The sequence below is a fragment of the Ranitomeya variabilis genome, chromosome 3 (assembly GCF_051348905.1).
Source record: "Ranitomeya variabilis isolate aRanVar5 chromosome 3, aRanVar5.hap1, whole genome shotgun sequence".
Lineage (NCBI taxonomy): Eukaryota > Metazoa > Chordata > Amphibia > Anura > Dendrobatidae > Ranitomeya > Ranitomeya variabilis.
This window is the reverse complement of record NC_135234.1, coordinates 292,664,911-292,687,607: the sequence shown is the minus strand read 5'-3', so window position 1 is coordinate 292,687,607 and position 22,697 is coordinate 292,664,911. Positions and strand designations below refer to the sequence as shown.

At 47.9% G+C, this 22,697-nt stretch overlaps 1 protein-coding gene across 3 annotated transcripts in view; it reads left to right on the top strand.

The window, feature by feature from the left end:
* Positions 1 to 22,697, top strand: part of HIVEP3 (HIVEP zinc finger 3) — a 1,468,651-nt gene that overhangs the window by 861,908 nt on the left and 584,046 nt on the right. For all 3 annotated transcript variants that reach the window (XM_077295551.1, XM_077295549.1, XM_077295552.1), the window contains one exon: positions 5,224 to 5,306. The gene's annotated coding sequence lies outside the window, so the exon portion shown is untranslated. The remainder of the gene's footprint in view (positions 1 to 5,223; positions 5,307 to 22,697) is intronic.

Genomic DNA, 22,697 nt, shown 5'->3' with positions numbered 1-22,697 from the left:
TATACTGCTGTGGGCTGTATATAGTTCTCTGTGGGCTGTGCTCTGTGCTGTATGCTACTGTGGGCTGTATATAGTTCTCTGTGGGCTGTGCTCTGTGCTGTATACTGCTGTGGGCTGTATATAGTTCTCTGTGGGCTGTGCTCTGTGCTGTATACTGCTGTGGGCTGTATATAGCTCTCTGTGGGCTGTGCTCTGTGCTGTATACTACTGTGTGCTCTGTGCTATATATAGTTCTCTGTGGGCTGTGCTCTGTGCTGTATACTGCTGTGGGCTGTATATAGTTCTCTGTGGGCTGTGCTCTGTGCTGTATACTGCTGTGGGCTGTATATAGTTCTCTGTGGGCTGTGCTCTGTGCTGTATACTACTGTGGGCTGTATATAGCTCTCTGTGGGCTGTGCTCTGTGCTGTATACTACTGTGGGCTGTATATAGTTATCTGTGGGCTGTGCTCTGTGCTGTATGCTACTGTGGGCTGTATATAGTTCTCTGTGGGCTGTGCTCTGTGCTGTATATAGTTCTCTGTGGGCTGTGCTCTGTGCTGTATACTACTGTGGGCTGTATATAGTTATCTGTGGGCTGTGCTCTGTGCTGTATGCTACTGTGGGCTGTATATAGTTCTCTGTGGGCTGTGCTCTGTGCTGTATATAGTTCTCTGTGGGCTGTGCTCTGTGCTGTATACTACTGTGGGCTGTATATAGTTATCTGTGGGCTGTGCTCTGTGCTGTATGCTACTGTGGGCTGTATATAGTTCTCTGTGGGCTGTGCTCTGTGCTGTATATAGTTCTCTGTGGGTTGTGCTCTGTGCTGTATACTACTGTGGGCTGTATATAGTTCTGTGTGGGCTGTGCTCTGTGCTGTATACTACTGTGTGCTGTATATAGTTCTCTGTGGGCTGTGCTGTATATAGTACTCTGTTGGCTGTGCTGTATATAGTACTCTGTGGGCTGTGCTGTATATAGTACTCTGTGGGCTGTGCTGTATATAGTACTCTGTGGGCTGTGCTGTATATAGTACTCTGTGGGCTGTGCTGTGTATAGTACTCTGTGGGCTGTGCTGTATATAGTACTCTCTGGGCTGTGCTGTATATAGTACTCTCTGGGCTGTGCTGTATATAGTACTCTGGGCTGTGCTTTATATAGTACTCTGGGCTGTGCTGTATATAGTACTCTGGGCTGTGCTTTATATAGTTCTCTGTGGGCTGTGCTGTATATAGTTCTCTGTGGGCTGTGCTGTATATAGTTCTCTGTGGGCTGTGCTGTATATATTACTTTGTGGGCTGTGCTGTATATATTACTTTGTGGGCTGTGCTGTATATATTACTCTGTGGGCTGTGCTGTATACTACTGTGTGGACTGTGCTGTATACTTCTACGTGGGCTGTGCTGTATACTACTGTGTGGTCTGTGCTGTATACTACTGTGTGGTCTGTGCTGAATACTGCTGTGTGGGCTGTGTTATCTACTACACGAGCTGTGCTATAGTATGCAGGCTGTGCTGTATACTATGCGGTTTGTGCTATATAATATGCGGGCTTTGCTATATACTATGGGGAGTATATTATATTCTATGGGGGAGGCCATGTTATGTACTATGTGGCTGTGTTATATACTATTGTGGGGGTATATTATATTCTATGGGGGAGGCTGCGTTATATACTATGGGGGGCTGCATTATATTCTATGGGGGGCTACATTATATATTATGGGGAGGTGGGCTGTATTATATTCTATGGGGGTTACATACTCTGGGGTGGCTGCATTATACTCTGTGGGGTGGCTGCATTATACTCTGGGGTGGCTGCATTATACTCTGGGGTGGCTGCATTATACTCTGGGGTGGCTGCATTATACTCTGGGGTGGCTGCATTATACTATATGTGGGCTGCATTATACTGTATCGAGGACTATGGGGAATACGTTATACTATATGAAGAACTATGGGGTGCATTATACTATGGGAAGTGAATTGTACTACATGGATGACTGTGGCGGTGCATTATACTATATGGAGCACTATGAGGATTGTATTATGCTATATGGAGGACTATGAGGAGTGTATTATACTATGTGGAGGACTGAGCAGTGTATTTTAATATATGGAGGACTATAGGGACTGTATTATACTATATGGAGGACTATGGAGCACATTATAATATATGGAGGACTATGGGGTGTATTTTACTAAACAAGTAAAATGCTGCATATTCGGATTGTTTTTGCTGGAACAAAAAGCCTTGTTGTCAGCAGCACATTGCCAGTGTAAACTGTAGATGTGCTGCTGAAAACATGATACTGTATGGTGATCTATTAGTGATCGTTCTGTCTCATCATTATTCCTCAGCTGGTGGAAAGAGGCCGGGAAACAAGCGTTGAACAACTTCAGTATTGTCGATCAAACTCGTTTAGCGGCCTGAACTCAGTGCACGTAAATACAACAGAAAGGCTTCTGTGTGATGTGCAATATGTTAGCATTTGGGGACCCATTTTAAACTTTGCCTAGGGCCCCACTTTGCCTAAAACCGGCCCTGCCTACAAGTGTACAAAGATATTATACAGTCACCATGTGACAAGTGGGCCTGTGTAACTTCAAATGCCAGGGCTGAATTTTAGTCCCAGTCCGGCCCTGCATGCCACAATTCTGTCTTTGGCTCCTTGGCCAGTTCCTTTGACCTCATGATTCTCATTTGGTCTGACATGCACTGTGAGTTTTGAGGTCTTATATAGACAGGTGTGTGCCTTTCCAAATCAAGTCCTATCAGTTTAGTTAAATACAGCTGGCTGCCAATGAAGGAGTAGAACCATCTCAAGGAGGATCAAAAGGAAATGGACAGCATGTGACTTAAATATGAGTGTCTGAACAAAGGGTCTGAATACTTATGACCATGTGATATCAGTTTTTCGTTTTTATTAAATTTGCTAAAATTTCTACATTTCTTTTTTTTCAATCAAGAAAGGGTGCAGAGTGTACATTAATGTGAAAAAATGAACCTTTTTGAATTTACCAAATGGCTGCAATGAAATAAAGAGAGAAAAATTTAAAGGGGTCTGAATACTTTCCGTACCCACTGTACAGCACTTGTTTTTTTTCTCGAAAAGATGTACTAGGATGTGCTTTTCTCTGTGCGGGTTCAGGAGCTTTTTGTAGATTTTACATGCTTTATATCCAAGCTCAATTTTTGTGTTTTTTTCTTTGTATTTTTTGCATTCTTTGCAAGCCGGCATGTGGCCTCCCTCTCCTGAGCTGGAAATTACATTTAATGGCTTCCCCAGACTGGTGTCCATAGATTGGGACCCGGTCCTTTTGTCTGTCCTTATTCACACACTGAGGTTAACTCTGACACATGGTAAGGTTTTTAATATTAGACAGCATAGGACTGTTCCGATCAGGGCACCTTGATGATGGTGGGATGGTTTTTATGTTATTTTTGATCAAAAACAGTATTACTTAGAACCCTGAGTTATTTAGATGCACTTTTGCTTTTTACTTATTTAGTTACAGCAGGGATTTTTGTTTATTTTGTTTCTTGCAGGCAGCGTGGGACTGGAGCATCTTGGGCCCACCAGAGAAAATCATTCTTGGGGCCCACTATGTAGCTACATATAAATAAATACAAGACCACCAATTGTGTGGTAAAGCACGCTAATATCAGGGTATAATATAAGGTAGTACACGTCTTAATTATGTAGCAGGGGTTGGGGTAGCCACCTCATAGGATATAATGTAGCCACCTCATAGAATATAATGTAGCCCCAATCATAGAATACAATGTAACCTCCCTCATAGAATATAAGGTAGCCACCCCATAGAATATAATGCAGCCCCCCTCATAAAATAATGTAGCCCCCTCAAAGAATATAATGTAGGCCCCTTTCATGGAATATAACGCAGCACCCCACAATATATAATGCAACCCCCTCATAAGGTATAATGCAGTCCCCACCATAGAATACAATGTAGCACCCTCATAGGGTATAATGCAGCCCCCTAATATAGTACAATGCAGCCCCCCCATACAGTATACTGTAGCCCCCTCATGGGGCATAATGCTGCCCCCCTCATATAGTATGATGTAGCCCCCCAGAATATAATGTAGTCCCCTGAGAGAATAATGCAGTCCCCACCACATTATATAATGCAGCCCCCTCAAAGTATAATGCCGCCCAGCCTCATATGGTATAATGCAGCCCCTCTCCACCTCCATCATTGTTCCCTGCCTCCACCCCATCATTGCCTTTTTCCCTCACAACCCCTATCATCCACCACAACCATTGTCTTTTCCACCACTACCATCATTGTCCTTTACACCATAACCATCATTGTTTAATCCCCCACCACCCCCATTATTGCCCATTTCACCACCTCCATTATTGCCTCCTTCCCCACCACCCCCATCGTCCTTCCCCACCACCCCATCATTGCCAATCTCCAATACACTCACACAGCATCACACCACTCTCTCACTCACACACACACACAAAGCACCTCACCACATACACACACACCACCGCACCACTCTCTCACACTCACACACAAAGCACCGTATCGCACCACATACACACACGCACACACACATACACGCACGCAGACATAAACACAGCACCACTCACCTCTCGCAGCACATCCCGGCAGCCTCTTCCTTGCCAGCAGCTTACTGTCTGAAACCACACGCTGAATGATGATGTCATCCAGCTGCGCTGTCTCAGACAGGAAGCGCTGGGCAGGAATCAGGACGCCAGGATGTGCTGCGAGAAGTGAGTGGTGCTGTGTGTCTGTCTGCATGTGTGTATGTGGTGCGGTGCAGTTCTTTGTGTGTGAGTGTGAGAGAGTGGTGCGGTGGTGGTGGGGCTTTACAGGTTGGCAGTGTTAGCTGCAGCCTGCGGCTAATGCTGCCCCCTATTAAAGTGAAATGGTATTTACTCCTCTCCACCACCGTGGGGAAGCGTGAAAATTCATTTCTGTTTAGCAACGGGGACAGACGTGGCTTCCTGTCACCTGCTGCCCCACTGGCACAGGGCGGGCCCCCTTGGCTTGGGCAGCTACTGGCCAGTATGCCAGCAGGTGTCAGTGCCTGGGCCCACCGGAGAATCCTACGGATCTCCGATGGGCCAGAATAACCCTTCTTGCAGGTTTTATATGCTTTATGACCATTGTGAATATGCGTTTATGTGCTGCATGTATACCAACCTAATCCAAGCTCAATTTATGTGTTTTTCTGTTGGGTTCAGGAGGTTTGCAGTCACCTGCAGGAACAGATAGGGACAGCTCCAGCAGCGGTCTTGGCTGTCCAACCCTCCAGATGACATTAACCGTAAGTGACCATGGCATGTAAATGGTTGTTATAGGGAGGGGAGTCCTTCATTTACTTGATCAAGAGAAGTAAAACATATTAACATGTATAAATCTGGTATCTCTGTAATCGTATTAAGCTGAAGAATAAATTTGTCTTATTACTTATACTACATATTGAGCTGTGTAAAAAAAATAAAATAAAAAAATCAATTCCTGTTTATTTGCTTATTCTACTGTCAATCATCAGAATTACGCTAAGTTCATATATATTTATTGATTTTTCAATAGAAATTTACAGAATGGAATCACAAATTTACAGAATGGAATCACACCAAGATATAATACATGTAAACATTCAATGCACATCAGTTAACAAATCTAATAGAAACAAATAGGATTGACAAGACAGTGAAACATGAGGGAGGGAAGGAGATGAGTTCCCTGGGAAAGATGGTACATTTTGCTGGGTAAATGCCATTGTTAGGCCTTCTGAGCCCAGTATATGCCCCACAGAGTCCACATTTCTTCAAAACTTTCAAACGTATTATTTATTAAAGCTGTGAGGTGCTCCATATTTCGTATGTCCTGTATCCGGGATATAACTCATTAAGTGACGGGGAATAAGTTAGCCTCCAATTTCTTGCTATTAAACATCTCACAGCTGTTGTCAGATGTAAAAGAATCTGCTGAGTCCTACTTCTAATCCGGAATGGGGGGATATTGAGCAAGTAGAATTTAGGGTCTAATGGAATTTGAAGACCCGTGACTTTGAAAATTAAAGTTTTGACCTTACTCCAGAACCTTTGTATAATTAAACATGTCCAAAAAATATGGGTTAGGTCTCCATCATCAGACCAAAACCACCAACATTGGTTAGATATACAGTGTGTCCGTAAAGTCTTGGTGCACTTTTGACCAGTCACTGGAAAGCAACAAAAAACGATAGAAATGTGAAATCTGCTCCAAATAAAAGAAAATCTCTCCCTATTTCATACCTATTCAGTGCAGTTCGATGTGGACTCCATTTGTTGCCCTACACACATCCAAACGATAGTGAAGTTCTTGCCATACACGGGTAAGGACGTCTGGTGTAACAGTGAATAGCGTCTGTGATTCTCTGTTTTAAGTGATTGATGTGGTTGATAAGTTCAATGTACACATGTTGCTTCACATAACCCCAATAGTAAAAGTCTAAGGGCGTCAGATCCAGGGATCGTGGTGGCCATAGCTTGACAGAACCCCTGCCTATCCACAGCCAGGGGAATGTTCTATCCAGAAACTCAGGAATAATGGTTGTGTAGTGTGGAGGAGTGCCATCCTGTTGAAAGATGACACCTTCTGGAAATTGTGGCACTGCATACAATTCCAACATGTCAAGATATGTGTTTACCATCACAGACCGCTCCGCAAAAAAAAAATGGGCCTTTCACCTTATCATGCATCAGGCCACACCACACGTTCACTTTAGGGGTGTTGCATTCATACTCAACGTAGGCATGAGGATGTTCAGCAGCCCATATTCGGACGTTATGGCGAAGAACATGTCCACAGATATGGAAGGTCGTCTCATCGCTAAACACAATCTTCTGGAAAAATTTTGCATCATTGTCAATCTCATATATAGCAAATGCTCATCGTTTTTGTCTATTCGCCGGTTTGATAGTGTGCAACAGCCGCAATTTGTACCCCGTAAAACAGAGACCTTTATTTAACACCTTATGAACTGTAGTCTTGCTTAGGTGTAATTGTCAAGCACACGCACGCACAGATTTTTTAGGGTTCTGTAGGTAGCTATCCCATATAGCCTCTACAGACTCATCACTGATGGCCTACCATAACGGGGTTTCTCCACCAAACTGCCGGTTTCCTTCAACTGCTTATCCTACCGAGTAATGTTATTCTTATATGATGGCGCTTTGTTATAAACGCAGCGATATTCAAGTAGCATTTTGGCCACGGATTCGAATTTAGCGAGCCACAGAACACACTGAACTTTCCTCTGTACCGTCCACATCTTGACTGGCATGGAAAACCACACAGCTGGCATAAGCTTGTGGTTGCATGATGTCACAGACCTGGCATTGTATTAACCAGAGTTAATTTTATCAGGGGTTTATCTGACTGGTGGCTCAGCAACAGCTTAAATTAATTTGTGTTGCTTGATTGGTTCTTATAATCTCTCCTATTGAACAGGTCTGATATGACTGGGCCAGAGAAAGGGCGCCAAAATATAAACTATAAATAGATCCTGAGACTGGTCAAAAGTGCACCATGACTTTACGGACACACTGTATTAGGATTAAATGGACACACTACTGTCAGTGTGTTGTGGCTGCCATGCTCTGCAATCACATTACTCATGTCACCGCTCAACACACCATCCAGATGAAGCAGCGTCGGAGATCGTCATGGGATGGATTTACGGCAGACCTCTTTGGATTATTTCATTTTTTAATGGTAATAAATGGGTAAAAGAAGGTTGGGGAGTAGGGTTTTTTTGTTTTATTTTTACAATTAAAGGCCTTTTCTCTGTGTGTGTTTATTTCTTTTGACTAAAGGGTTAGTTAGCAAATAGATCAATGGCTGCACTCAACTGTACTAAAGCAAGGAAATGTGCGATACATGAAATGTGAATAGCTTAATGGCTTGTGAAATCTATGAAAAAACACATGAGATGCTTAGCACAAGATTTGGCCAAAAAATGTGAGCCCAATTAAAATCACAGCATGGTGAAGGGCGGGGCGTTCAAGTCAGAAAAAATAGTACATAGTAAATATAAGTAAAGTGACTGAACAGCAATCTTGTCTGAACTGGTGCATAACTGGAAGGTTCTGACCTTCCTATAAATGCAGGCTTTACCATGTTATTAGCCATAGGTAAGTGTTCACACTAGGCAGTCAGGTCAGGTACCCATCTGATTTGAGATTACCTTGACGTTTGGTGGATGGGCTCACATTTTTTGGCCAAATCTTGTGCTAAGCATCTCATGTGTTTTTTCATAGATTTCACAAGCCATTAAGCTATTCACATTTCATGTATCGCACATTTCCTTGCTTCAGTAAGCTACACAGGCATTGCAGTAATAGTATATGTGACTGACATGTTTGTATCTATTCTATGTATGTAATCTGACATTTCACACTTTGAATTTACTGTGCTCGGCTGATTAAATGTTGAGTTTCCTATGAGATGGGTGCATAAAAATCTGATGGCATTTTTTTTTCTCACACCATTAGCTTGTATTTGTGAGTCTCTGCCGTTTTAGGTGGCCATATGCAGCATGCTGCATTTTTTTTCCTCTCCCCAATTCCAGGTGAGGGAAAACTTGCAGATTAGCACTGACTCATTGAATATCATTGTAGTGAGTGCAATGTAATTTTTTTCCCCTCACATTGCTAATTTTATACACAATGGTGAGTGAACCCTAATCCACATGGTCTGCAACAAAATCTACAAATAACATACTGATCTGATTTTTGGAAAGATCTGTGGTTCTAAAAATTGTCACTGTGTGTGAACTTATCTTTTTCGTTGCCATGATCCGGTCGAATTTTAATATTTAGCTATGAGGTTGGCATCAAGGACAAATGTTTGTATTTCTTTAGGAAGGAATTCTGACTATAAGACTAATTAAGGGGTTGCTCACTACTGGCCAATGCCTTCTGAACATCTACAGTGTCCATAGTAAAATAAAATAAAAAATACATATACATATTTCCTGGACCAGCACTTCTTCTATATCAGCGCTGTGTCTCCTAGCAGTCACATGACATTTCCTATGTCATGTGACCGCTACAGCAGCAAGGTGGTTCTTTGGATAATTATGCATTTTTATATTTGATACTATAGTTGGTGCTACTAAGAAGGGGTTGTCCAGTAACACCTTAAAAAGAAGTACATTTAGACTAATTTAGAAAAAATATATCACATTATAGGTGTGCTTCAGTAAAAGTAATGTAAAGTCCTTGGAGAAAACACTATTTATGGCTTAAATGATTATGAATAAAAATACAAATTGCTAAACCATTATACTCCACATTTTTCTCCTGGCTTGAAAGTTCTTGGAGCAAGCGGGACATGTTTTAATGTATTTATTTAATTTTTGTGTTCATCGATTGCTTTAAAAAGTAGTAGCTGAATCTTGCTGCCTTAGAATTACATACTGTTCAAACAGAAACCGTTCTAGGAAAGGCATTTGTGGAAATAACATTGAAATATCCATTTTATGTGCACCAGAAACTTGTGTGTCAAATAGCCACATCTTCTCCGTCTTAGGGCGCAACATGATGTCAGTCATCTGGGGTCATAAACATAATTTTTGTGTGTATTTCACATTTGACATTGTGATTTTTCTAAGCTCGATTATTACGTTTATGGTATATTGCGTTCATAAATCATCCCTTTCTGTTAGCGTTCGGCAGTGTGCTGTGAAAATGTTTCATATACAGTATGCTGTGGAAATATTTCTTATAAAGCAACAGCAACTCCTCAGCTAGAGTTGCAGTTTGTGCTATCTGTTAAATCAATGGTCTGCTTTAGGCTACTTTCACATTAGCGTCGTGCACTGCACGTCGCAATGCGACGTTGCGGCGCACCGATGCATACTGTGGAAGCGCCGCACAACGGGGGCAGCGGATGCTGTTTTTCAACACATCCACTGCCCCATTGTGAGGTGCGGGGAGGAGGGGGCGGAGCAACGTTTTTTGGTGGCGACGGTCCGACACAACACGACGCAACCGTCGCACGACGGTTGCGATGTGTGGCAATGCGTCGCACTGCGTCGCTAATGCAAGTCAATGGTGAAAAAAAACGCATCCTGCAAGCACTTTTGCAGGATGCGTTTTTTCTACAAAACGACGCATAGCGACGTGCAGTGCACGACGCTAGTGTGAAAGTAGCCTTATATGGCATCCTGTGTAATATCTGACTGAGTAATTTAGGACATGGAATTGACCTCAGAATGTCACTGCTTTTAATATTGCTTCCATGTTTACATTATCATATCACAGAAAACTGTTCATATTCGAAAAACACCTCACATGGAAAAGGTTTTTTTTCAGTTGGAGGAGGCTGATAAACAGGCCTGGTTACAAGTTCCTCCATCAACAGCCATTTTATTGTGCAGTCTGTTAAGAAGGCAGCATTAGGGTTCTTTCAAATGTCCGCGATCATCAGTCTTATCTGTGATCACAATGTATGGACTGGCCACGCGTCTCCTGACCCCCGAGCGTGACAGCTGCATAGAAATATATGAATCTGTCATAGGAGTCAGGAGATGCGCCGCCAGTCCGAGCACTGTGATCTGAGATCAGACAGATGATCAGACATCTCAAAGAGCCCTTACAGAGTACAGTCCCCATCACATCTGTTAAAATATGGATAAGATGGACAATCTCTTTAAAAGTAAGAAAGAGTAATGAAGATGGAGAAATAAAGTTGACTGATGCTCTTAGAATGTAAAGACAAGCCACCAATGCACTTCTATCTAATTTGCATTTTGTTTCAGTCTAAAAAGCAGCCGTCCATGATGTGGACACCGGCAATCATCCCCCGATCCGGCGTACAGCATATCTGGTCTCTCTCAAGGTGCAGCAGCACATGCGCCAAAAGATAGATGAGATGCTGAAGCTGGGGGTGATCCAAGCGTCCAACAGCGCGTGGGCTTCGCCTGTAGTCCTCATCCCTAAAAAGGACCGAACTACGCGGTTCTGCATGGACCACGCTGTGACGGTCACCGATGCGTACCCAATGCCGCGCATCGATGACCTGCTCGATCAGCTGGCCGGGGCCAAGTACCTGACCATCATGGATCTGAGCAGGGGATATTGGCAGATTCCGCTGACCCCTAAGGCACGGGAACGCTCTTCCTTTATCACCTCATTTGGACTGTACGAGTCCACGATGATGCCCTTTGGTATAAAGAATGCCCCTGCCACTTTTCAGCAGATGGTCAACACGCTGCTCCAGGGACTTGAAGGGTACGCGGCCGCGTACCTGGTTGATATTGCCATCTTCAGTCCCACATGGGAGGATCACCTAGAGCATCTGATGCAGGTGCTTAGGCGGATCGAATGGGCAGGTTTGACCATCAAGCTGGAAAAATACCAGCTGGGTATGAGTGAGGTCCACTACCTGGGACATCGGGTAGGTGGGGGAGCTCTGAAGCCAGAGCCCGTGAAGGTGGATGCCATCGCATCCTGGCCCACCCCCAGGACCAAGAAGCAGGTGATGTCCTTCTTGGAGACTGCCGGGTACTATAGGAGGTTTTATCCACACTATAGTACCCTGGCAAAGCCCCTGACGGACCTCACCAAGAAGAAGCTGCCCGTCGCAGTCGACTGGACAGTTGCCTGCGAGACAGCTTTACGGGTGCTCAAAACCGCCCTTTCTAGCTCTCCTGTACTACAGGCAGCCGACTTCACGCGGCCGTTCATAACACAGACCGACGCCAGCGACTTTGGCCTTGGTGCTGTGCTCAGCCACTACAGGTCAAGAACACCCCGTTTTGTACCTGAGCCAGAAGCTCCTGCCGAGGGAAGTGGACTATTCCACGATGGAGAAGGAATGTCTGGCAATTGTATGGGCCCTGCAGTATCTGCAGCCATACTTGTACGGATGCCAATTCACCATGGAAACAGACCACAACCCCCTCAGCTGGTTACACACGGTCTCTGGGATGAATGGGAGGTTGCTACGCTGGAGCCTCGCTCTCCAGCAGTATCACTTCATCATTCGCCACCGAACAGGCAGAGACCATGGTAACGCTGATGGGTTGTCCCGGCAAGGAGAAGGTGCGGACGGGCGCATGGGGGAACACAGGAATGTGATACACCCTAGCTGTTGTGAACTGTGTTTCTGGGCTCCCTCTGGTGGTCACTAACGGTATTGTGTTAGGTATGTCTTGTTGCAGGCCTGAGCTCCAGCTGTGTCGTTAAGTAGCGGGTGTTTCCTATTTGAGCCTCCTCTGGACTCAGTCTCTTGCCTGGCATCGATGTATCCAGACCTATTTGGTCTCCTCCGGATTCCTTTCAGTCTGCCTCATGCAAGAAAAGCTAAGTCTGTTTTGTACAATTTGGATTGTTTGCATTATTCAGTGTTTTTGTCCAGCTTGCTTTACATTTGATTTTTGACTCGCTGGAAGCTCTAGGGGGCTGATATTCTCCCTCCACACCGTCAGTCGGTGTGGGGGTTCTTGAATGTTCAGCGTGGATGTTTTGTAGGGTTTTCTGCTAACCGCATAGTCCACTATCTATTTTCTGCTATCTAGACTATTGGGCCTCACTTTGCTGAATCTAGTTCATCTCTACGTTTGTGTTTTCCTCTTGCCTCACCGTTATTATTTGTTGGGGGCTTTCTATATCTTTGGGGTTCAATTTCTCTGGAGGCAAGCGAGGTCTTATTTTTTCCCTTTAGGGGTAGTCAGTTCTCCGGCTGGCTCGAGACGTCTAGAACCAACGTAGGCACGTTCACCGGCTACTTTTAGTTGTTTGTGTCAGGATCAGGTATGCGGTTAGCCCAGTTTCCACCTCCCTAGAGCAGTATTTATATTTTTGCTATCTTGCCGGAATATCAGAGATCCTCTGCCATTGGGATCATAACACCTAGCGCCCTCTAAAGCAGAGAGGTGTGATGAGGGAGCAGCCGACATCTTGGATATGGGGCATAGTGCTGGCCTATCTGAGATTGGCCTGACTCCATTTTGTCTCATATCAGAATTCACCTTGTAACACATCTGCAGGGACATGAGCACTCCTAGCCCCCACCTTTTTCCTACCTGAATGAAGACCCTTTAGTATGGTAATGGACTAGACCAGTGTAGCAGGCAGATGGCATTTCAAAGATTGAAGGAGGAAGCCACGCCAGCAGGAAGCAAGGAGGTGCCTGGGGGCTCAATTAAAGCATACATGTCAAATGGCTACAGGAGGACTTGTCTATTGTCCCCCCCAGCCGGACCGTCTACAACATGAAATTATGAATTATGGGCGCATCGTCCGAGGTACAAGCTCATAAAAAATATCCTCATATTCCTAAATAAATTGTGCATCGGACAGTGCAACTCCCGGTTCAGTGAAAGTTCTGGAACCTGAGATATAGAGATCAGCCTCCCACAGCGATCGAATGGGTCCAGGTTTGATCCCTGTACGACCGGCAGGGCAAACCACATGCGCTGGTACCACCCGTGTACTGATCTGATCATCCTGAGAGAAGTTATTCCATTTATTAGTTATTGGGAATAGATTCGGCAGGGAAGCTGAAGGGTGGAGATTCTTAGCCCACCCAGGTACAGGAGGGAGGGACACAGAAGGATTAAGAGCTGAGGACACATGGACAGTGAGACACAACAGAAGAAGATGATGAAATAAGGAACAGGGCATATGCCAGCCAGAGGGGAACAAGCACATGCTTTTTGGGGGCTGCCCGGCAACTAGACTAGAATTCTTGTACCTGTGGAACGCAGAGCTCCCCGGCCTCCACAAGGGACCTTCAACCTGGTAAATTGACATCCAGCTTTATACCTTTAAGCATTGTACTATTATTGTTATATTTTACTCTGACTGTAACTCTTGGTATATTTTTACTGTGTATTTCTTGTAATTATCTAGTGCGCCCTTGAGGCAATTAAACCATAAATTAATTTTGGGCTGATCTTTTTACTCTGATTGCGAATCTTAGAATACCCAGCGTGGGTAACAGGGCAGTCTCCCCGGTGGCCATTTGCTCTAGGTGCAGTTCCCTTATTGGCTTGAGAGACAAAGGGGGTTCCGGAGAGCTGTGCCTGTGTAGTTACGTCACGGATTGGTGATGTGGGAGGGACCAGTTTCCTTCACAGAAACATGGCTAACACCCTCTGACACAGCCTCCCCTGCTGCTCTGTGCTATGGCGGCCTCCACTTCACCCACACCCCTAGTCCCAGCAACAGAAATGGTGGAGTAGTGGGTCTTCTCCTTTCTTCTAACTGCACCTTTAACCCAATCCCACCTCTACCCTCCCTTATCCTCCCCTCTTTTGAAGTCCACTCTGTCCGCATCCACTCTCCCTCCAACCTCCAAGTGGCCGTCATATACCGACCTCCGGGCCCGGCCCCTGCCTTTATTGACCAATTCTCCACCTGGCTTCTTCACTTTCTTTCTATTGACATTCCCACCATCATCATGGGTGACTTCAACATCCCCACTGATACCCTTCAGTCAACAGCCTCCAAACTTCTGTCCCTTACTTCATCTTTTGGACTTACTCAGTGGTCCTCCTCAGCCTCCCACACAGACGGACATACACTAGACCTAGTCTTCACCCGTCTCTGTTCTCTATCTAACTTCACCACCTCCCCTCTCCCTCTATCCGACCACCATCTGCTCACTTTCTCATCCTTGTCCTCCTCACCAGTCACCCATGTCCAACAACATGCGCACCCCCGCAGAAATCTTGCACACCTAGACTCCCAAATGCACTCTGACTCTATCCTACCACTTAGAGACGTTATAATAGATGAATGTGGATAAAATCTGCGCTGCTGTAACAAATAATTAATCCAGATATAGTTGTAAGGTGTTCGGGTGGTTTATTCAACGCGTTTCGAAGCTCATGGCTTCTTCTTCAGGAAGTTTCCACACAAAGATATCTTTGTGTGTTATCTTTGTGTGGAAACTTCCTGAAGAAGAAGCCATGAGCTTCGAAACGCGTTGAATAAACCACCCGAACACCTTACAACTCTATCTGGATTCATTATTTGTTACAGCAGCGCAGATTTTATCCACATTCATCTATTATAACTAGTGTTGAGCGATACCGTCCGATACTTGAAAGTATCGGTATCGGAAAGTATCGGCCGATACCGGCAAAGTATCGGATCCAATCCGATACCGATACCCGATACCAATACAAGTCAATGGGACTCATGTATCGGACGGTATCCCTGATGGTTCCCAGGGTCTGAAGGAGAGGAAACTCTCCTTCAGGCCCTGGGAACCATATAAATGTGTAAAAGAAAGAATTAAAATAAAAAATATCGCTATACTCACCTCTCCGACGCAGCCGGGACCTCAGCGAGGGAACCGGCAGCGTTGTTTGTTTAAAATTCGCGCTTTTACTTGGTTACGTGAATTCCCGGCTTGTGATTGGTCAGGGCGGCCATGTTGCCGGGACGCGGACCAATCACAGCAAGCCGTGACGAAATTACGTCACGGCTTGCTGTGATTGGTCCGCGTCCCGGCAACATGGCCGCCATTAACCAATCACAAGCCGTGACGTCACGGGAGGCTGGACTTGCGCACTTTTTAAAAAGCGCGCGTGTCCAGCCTCCCGTGACGTCACGGCTTGTGATTGGTTAATGGCGGCCATGTTGCCGGGACGCGGACCAATCACAGCAAGCCGTGACGTAATTTCGTCACGGCTTACTGTGATTGGTCCGCGTCCCGGCAACATGGCGCCGTGACCAATCATAAGCCGGGACGTCACTGGAGGCTGGACACGCGCGCTTTTTAAAAAGTGCGCAAGTCCAGCCTCCCGTGACGTCACGGCTTGTGATTGGTTAATGGCCGCCATGTTGCCGGGACGCGGACCAATCACAGCAAGCCGTGACGTAATTTCGTCACGGCTTGCTGTGATTGGTCCGCGTCCCGGCAACATGGCCGCCCTGACCAATCACAAGCCGGGAATTCACGTAACCAAGTAAAAGCGCGAATTTTAAACAAACAACGCTGCCGGTTCCTTCGCTGAGGTCCAGGCTGCGTCGGACAGGTGAGTATAGCGATATTTTTTATTTTAATTCTTTCTTTTACACATTTTTACATTAATGTTGTTTCGATACCGATACCCGATATCACAAAAATATCGGATCTCGGTATCGGAAATTCCGATACAGCAAGTATCGGCCGATACCCGATACTTGCAGCATCGGAATGCTCAACACTAATTATAACGTCTCTAAGAGGTCGCAGCGCCGACCTGTGGATCTGCAGCAGCTGACAAATTACACGCCTTTACTTTGCACCATCAGGTGAGCAGTTCTCTCATAATTCTTTAAGAGCAGTCCTGAGGATAAGACCCTATTTGCGCTTTTTTGTCTCCTATTTATTCTATACTATTAATCTATCCTACCACTGGCATCCATATCCTCACTCCATGACACAGACAGTGCCACTGCTTTCTACAATGCCACTCTCGCATCAGCTATTGACACGGTAGCCCCTCTCATTCATGGCAAAGTGCGACGTATCAATAGACAACCCTGGCACAATAACATCAATAAAAGGCTCCGGCCACTGTCCAGGGTTACAGAGCGGCATTGGAAGAAAACACATTCGCAAGACGACTTCACTGCATTCAAACAGGCAACACTCGCTTTTAAATTGGCTCTCACCTCTGCTAAACAGGCCTACTTCACAACCCTCATTTCCCCCCTTATTCTCCAACCCCAAACAGTTATTCAAAACCTTTAACTCCCTCCTCCACCCCCCCCTGCCCCCTCCAACCTCCCTCATCTCTGCTGAGGACTTTGCCACACACTTTAAAACTAAGATCGACCAAACAAGTCAAGTCTTCATTGTTCAATCACCACAACCCCTTTGTATACCAGACCAATGCCCAAACCCTATAACCTCCCTCTCCAAGATCACTGAAGGATTAATTGTCTCCTCTCCAAATCGCACCTCACCACCTGTTCGCTCGACCCCATCCCATCCCACCTCCTCCCCAACCTCACCACCACACTTATCCCATCCCTAAGCCACCTCTTCAACCTATCGCTAACTTCTGGCACCTTCCCTTCTGCTTTCAAACATGCCACAATCATGCCTATCCTTAAAAAGCCATCCCTCGATCCAACTGCTCTGTCCAGCTATCGGCCAATATCGCTGCTCCCATTCGCTTCCAAACTCCTGGAGCAGCATGTCCATGCTGAACTTTCTTCCCACCTCTCATCTAACTTGCTCTTCGACAATCTACAATCTGGTTTCCACCCCCATCACTCAACTGAAACAGCCCTGACCAAAATCACTAACGACCTACTTACAGCCACAGCTAACGGACAATACCCTGTACTCCTCCTTCTAGACCTGTCCTCTGCTTTTGACACAGTTGACCACTGCCTCCTACTACAGATCCTTACCTCCTTTGGCATCAAAGACCTCGCCCTATCCTGGATCTCCTCATACCTTTCCAACCGCACATTCAGCGTCTCCCACTCCCACACTAGCTCCCCATCCCACCCGCTCTCTGATGGAGTCCCCCAAGGCTCTGTTCTAGGACCCTTACTCTTCTATATCTATACACTTGGCCTGGGACAACTCAAAGTCCCATGGATTCCAGTACCACCTTTATGCTGATGACACTCAGATCTACCTTTCTGGCCCAAACGTCACCTCTCTGCTGTCCAGAATCCTGGAGTGTCTATCAGCCATATCCTCCTTCTTCTCCTCTCGCTTCCTCAAACTCAATGTGGACAAATCTGAACTCATCATCTTTCCTCCATCTCATATATCTTCCATACTTGACCTATCTATCGCAATTAACGACATCGCGCTTTCCCCCATACCGGAAGTCCGCTGCCTTGGAGTAACCCTTGACTCTACCCTGTCCTTCTAACCGCACATCCAAGCTCTTTCCACCTCCTGTTGCCTCCAGCTCAAAAATATCTCCAGAATACGTCCTTTCCTCAACCGTCAATCTACTAAAATGCTTGTGCATGCCCTCTCCCGCCTTGACTACAGCAACATCCTTTTCTGTGGCCTCCCTGCTAACACCCTTGCACCTCTCCAGTCCATCCTTAACTCTGCTGTCCGACTAATTCATCTCTCTCCTCACTACTCCTCCGCTTCCCCCCTCTGCAAATCTCTTCACTGGCTCCCATTCCCTCAGCGTATCCAGTTCAAACTACTAATACTGACCTACAAGGCCATCCATAACCTGTCTCCTCCATATATCTCTGAACTAGTCTCCCGATATCTTCCCTCACGCAATCTCCGGTCCTCCCAAGACCTCCTTCTCTCCTCCACACTTATCCGCTGCTCACCCAACCGCCTCCAGGACTTCTCCAGAATATCCCCCATCCTCTGGAATTCTTTACCCCAACACATCTGACTATCAACCACATTTGGATTCTTCAGACGGAACCTGAAAACCCACCTCTTCAGGAAAGCCTACAGCCTGCACTGACCTTGCTGCCTCCTCACCACTACCGAAGCTACCGCCTCACCAGCGCCGGAGCTCCTACAACCCTCAACCTATTGTCTCTATCCCCACCATCCTGTAGAATGTAAGCCCGCAAGGGCAGTGTACTCGCCCCTCTGTATCAGTCTGTAATTGTTAGTTTGCTTACTGTAAGCGATATCTGTAATTTGTATGTAACCCCTTCTCATGTACAGCACCATGGAATCAATGGTGCTATATAAATAAATAATAATAATAGTAATAAAAGGTGTTGTCCAGGACTTTAATATTGATGGCTTATCCTTAGGATAAGTTATCAATGTCTGATCAGTTGGAGTGCAGCACCCGGCACCCCAGCCGATCCGCTGTTGCCGTTTTCGCCTGGAACTGCTTATTCACGGAGCTGTACAGTACAGCTCTGTCAATTATATATTGGATATTGGCTGCAGCTTATTGATTTGAATAATAACTAGATGGGCATTTCCTGAAGGAAATACATGGTGCTTGAACAGCGCTGCCAGCTTTACAGCAGCACTTTTCACACACGGGACCAGGGGGGCCACTTACTTTTCCACACCCGGGACCAGGGGAGCACTTACTTTTCCACACCCGGGACCAGGGCGCACTTACTTTTCCACACCCGGGACCGGGGCGCACTTACTTTTCCACACCCGGGACCGGGGCGCACTTACTTTTGCACACGGGGCCGGGGGCGCACTTACTTTTGCACACGGGGCCGGGGGCGCACTTACTTTTGCCCACGGGTCCGGGGGCGCTCTTACTTTTGCACCCGGGGCCGGGGGCGCACTTACTTTTGCACACGGGGCTGGGGGCGCACTTATTTTTCACACACGGGGCCGGGGGGGCACTTACTTTTCACACACGGGGCCGGGGGGGCACTTACTTTTGCACACGGGGCCGGGGGCGCACTTACTTTTGCACACGGGGCCGGGGGCGCACTTACTTTTTGCACACGGGGCCAGGGGCGCACTTATTTTTCACACACGGGGCCGGGGGGCACTTACTTTTCAAACACGGGGCCGGGGGGGGGGCACTTACTTTTCACACACGGGAAGAGAGGGTGTCATAGTCACTTTATTCTGATGTTTGACTTTGATAAATGATCATGTCCTAAAATGGACACCGTACATTTGCATACCTGCCATCTTTGGAAGGTCAAGTTGGGGGTAATGGAAAGTTCGCCATTATTTCCTATGGGAATTTTTTTTTTTTAAATGCGATTTAAATAAAATCTACATATCGGATCAACTATAAAAGTCATAGCACACATGTCCCCACCGAGGCCTTCGAAACGCCGCCTGAACGGGGTCTCTGCGCCGAGCGGTTCGGGCCGCATTAATTGCGGAAAACGCGGAGAAGAAGAATAATAACTAGATGGGCATTTCCTGAAGGAAATACATGGTGCTTGAACAGCGCTGCCAGCTTTACAGCAGCACTTTTCACACACGGGACTGGGGGGCCACTTACTTTTCCACACCCGGGACCAGGGGAGCACTTACTTTTCCACACCCGGGACCGGGGCGCACTTACTTTTGCACACGGGGCCGGGGGCGCACTTACTTTTGCACACCCGGGACCGGGGCGCACTTACTTTTGCACACGGGACCGGGGGCGCACTTACCTTTGCACACGGGGCCGGGGGCGCACTTACTTTTGCACACGGGGCCGGGGGCGCACTTACTTTTGCACACGGGGCCGGGGGCGCACTTACTTTAGCACACGGGGCCGGGGACGCACTTACTTTTGCACACGGGGCCGGGGGCGCACTTACTTTTGCACACGGGGCCGGGGACGCACTTACTTTTGCACACGGGGCCGGGGGCGCACTTACTTTTGCACACGGGGCCGGGGGCGCACTTACTTTTGCACACGGGGCCGGGGGCGTACTTACTTTTGCACACGGGGCCGGGGGCGCACTTACTTTAGCACACGGGGCCGGGGACGCACTTACTTTTGCACACGGGGCCGGGGGCGCACTTACTTTTGCACACGGGGCCGGGGACGCACTTACTTTTGCACACGGGGCCGGGGGCGCACTTACTTTAGCACACGGGGCCGGGGACGCACTTACTTTTGCACACGGGGCCGGGGGCGCACTTACTTTAGCACACGGGGCCGGGGACACACTTACTTTTGCACACGGGGCCGGGGGCGCACTTACTTTTGCACACGGGGCCGGGGGCGCACTTACTTTTGCACACGGGGCCGGGGGCGCACTTACTTTTGCACACGGGGCCGGGGGCGCACTTACTTTTGCACACGGGGCCGGGGGCGCACTTACTTTTGCACACGGGGCCGGGGGCACACTTACTTTTGCACACGGGGCCGGGGGCGCACTTACTTTTGCACATGGGGCCGGGGGCGCACTTACTTTTGCACACGGGGCCGGGGGCGCACTTACTTTTGCACACGGGGCTGGGGGCGCACTTACTTTTGCATATGGGGCCGGGGGCTCACTTACTTTTCACACACGGGGCCGGGGGGGCATTTACTTTTCACACACGGGGCCGGGGGGCACTTACTTTTCACACACGGGGCCGGGGGGGCACTTACTTTTCACACACGGGGCCGGGGGGGCACTTACTTTTCACACACGGGGCCGGGGGGCACTTACTTTTCACACACGGGGCCGGGGGTCACTTACTTTTCACACACGGGGCCGGGGGGGGGCACTTACTTTTCACACACGGGGCCGGGGGGGCACTTACTTTTCACACACGGGACGAGAGGGTTTCATAGTCACTTTATTCTGATGTTTGACTTTGATAAATGATCATGTCCTAAAATGGACACCGTACATTTGCATAGCTTCCATCTTTGGAAGGTCAAGTTGGGGGTAATGGAAAGTTCGCCATTATTTCCTATGGGAAATTTTTTTTTTTAAAATGCGATTTAAATAAAATCTACATATCGGATCGACTATAAAAGTCATAGCACACCTGTCCCCACCAAGGCCTTCGAAACGCCGCATGAACGGGGTCTCTGCGCCGAGCGGTTCGGGCAGCATTAATTGCGGAAAACGCAGAGAAGAAAAATAATAACTAGATGGGCATTTCCTGAAGGAAATACATGGTGCTTGAACAGCGCTGCCAGCTTTACAGCAGCACTTTTCACACCCGGGACCAGGGGGGCCACTTACTTTTCCACACCCGGGACCAGGGGAGCACATACTTTTCCACACCGGGGACTGGGGTGCACTTAATTTTCCACACCCGGGACCGGGGCGCACTTACTTTTCCACACACGGGGCCGGGGGCGCACTTATTTTTGCACACGGGGCCGGGGGCGCACTTACTTTTGCACACGGGGCCGGGGGCACACTTACTTTTGCACACGGGGCCGGGGGCACTTACTTTTCACACACGGGGCCGGGGGGCACTTACTTTTCACACACGGGGCCGGGGGGGCACTTACTTTTCACACACGGGGCCAGGGGGGCACTTACTTTTCACACACGGGACCGGGGGAGCACATACTTTTCCACACCCGGGACCGGGGCGCACTTACTTTTCCACACACGGGGCCGAGGGCGCACTTACTTTTGCACACGGGGCCGGGGGTGCACTTACTTTTGCACACGGGGCCGGGGGCGCACTTAGTTTTGCACACGGGGCCGGGGGGGCACTTACATTTCACACACGGGGCTGGGGGGGCACTTACTTTTCACACACGGGGTCGGGGGGCACTTACTTTTCACACACGGGGCCGGGGGCGCACTTACTTTTGCACACGGGGCCGGGGGCGCACTTACTTTCGCACACGGGGCCGGGGGGGCACTTACTTTTGCACACGGGGCCGGGGGCGCACTTACTATTGCACACGGGGCCGGGGGCGCACTTACTTTTGCACACGGGGCCGGGGGCGCACTTACTTTTGCACACGGGGCCGGGGGCGCACTTACTTTTGCACACGGGGCCGGGGGCGCACTTACTTTTGCACACGGGGCCGGGGGCGCACTTACTTTTGCACACGGGGCCGGGGGCGCACTTACTATTGCACACGGGGCCGGGGGCGCACTTACTTTTGCACACGGGGCCGGGGGCGCACTTACTTTTGCACACGGGGCCGGGGGCGCACTTACTTTTGCACACGGGGCCGGGGGCGCACTTACTTTTGCACACGGGGCCGGGGGCGCACTTACTTTTGCACACGGGGCCGGGGGCGCACTTACTTTTGCACACGGGGCCGGGGGCGCACTTACTATTGCACACGGGGCCGGGGGCGCACTTACTTTTGCACACG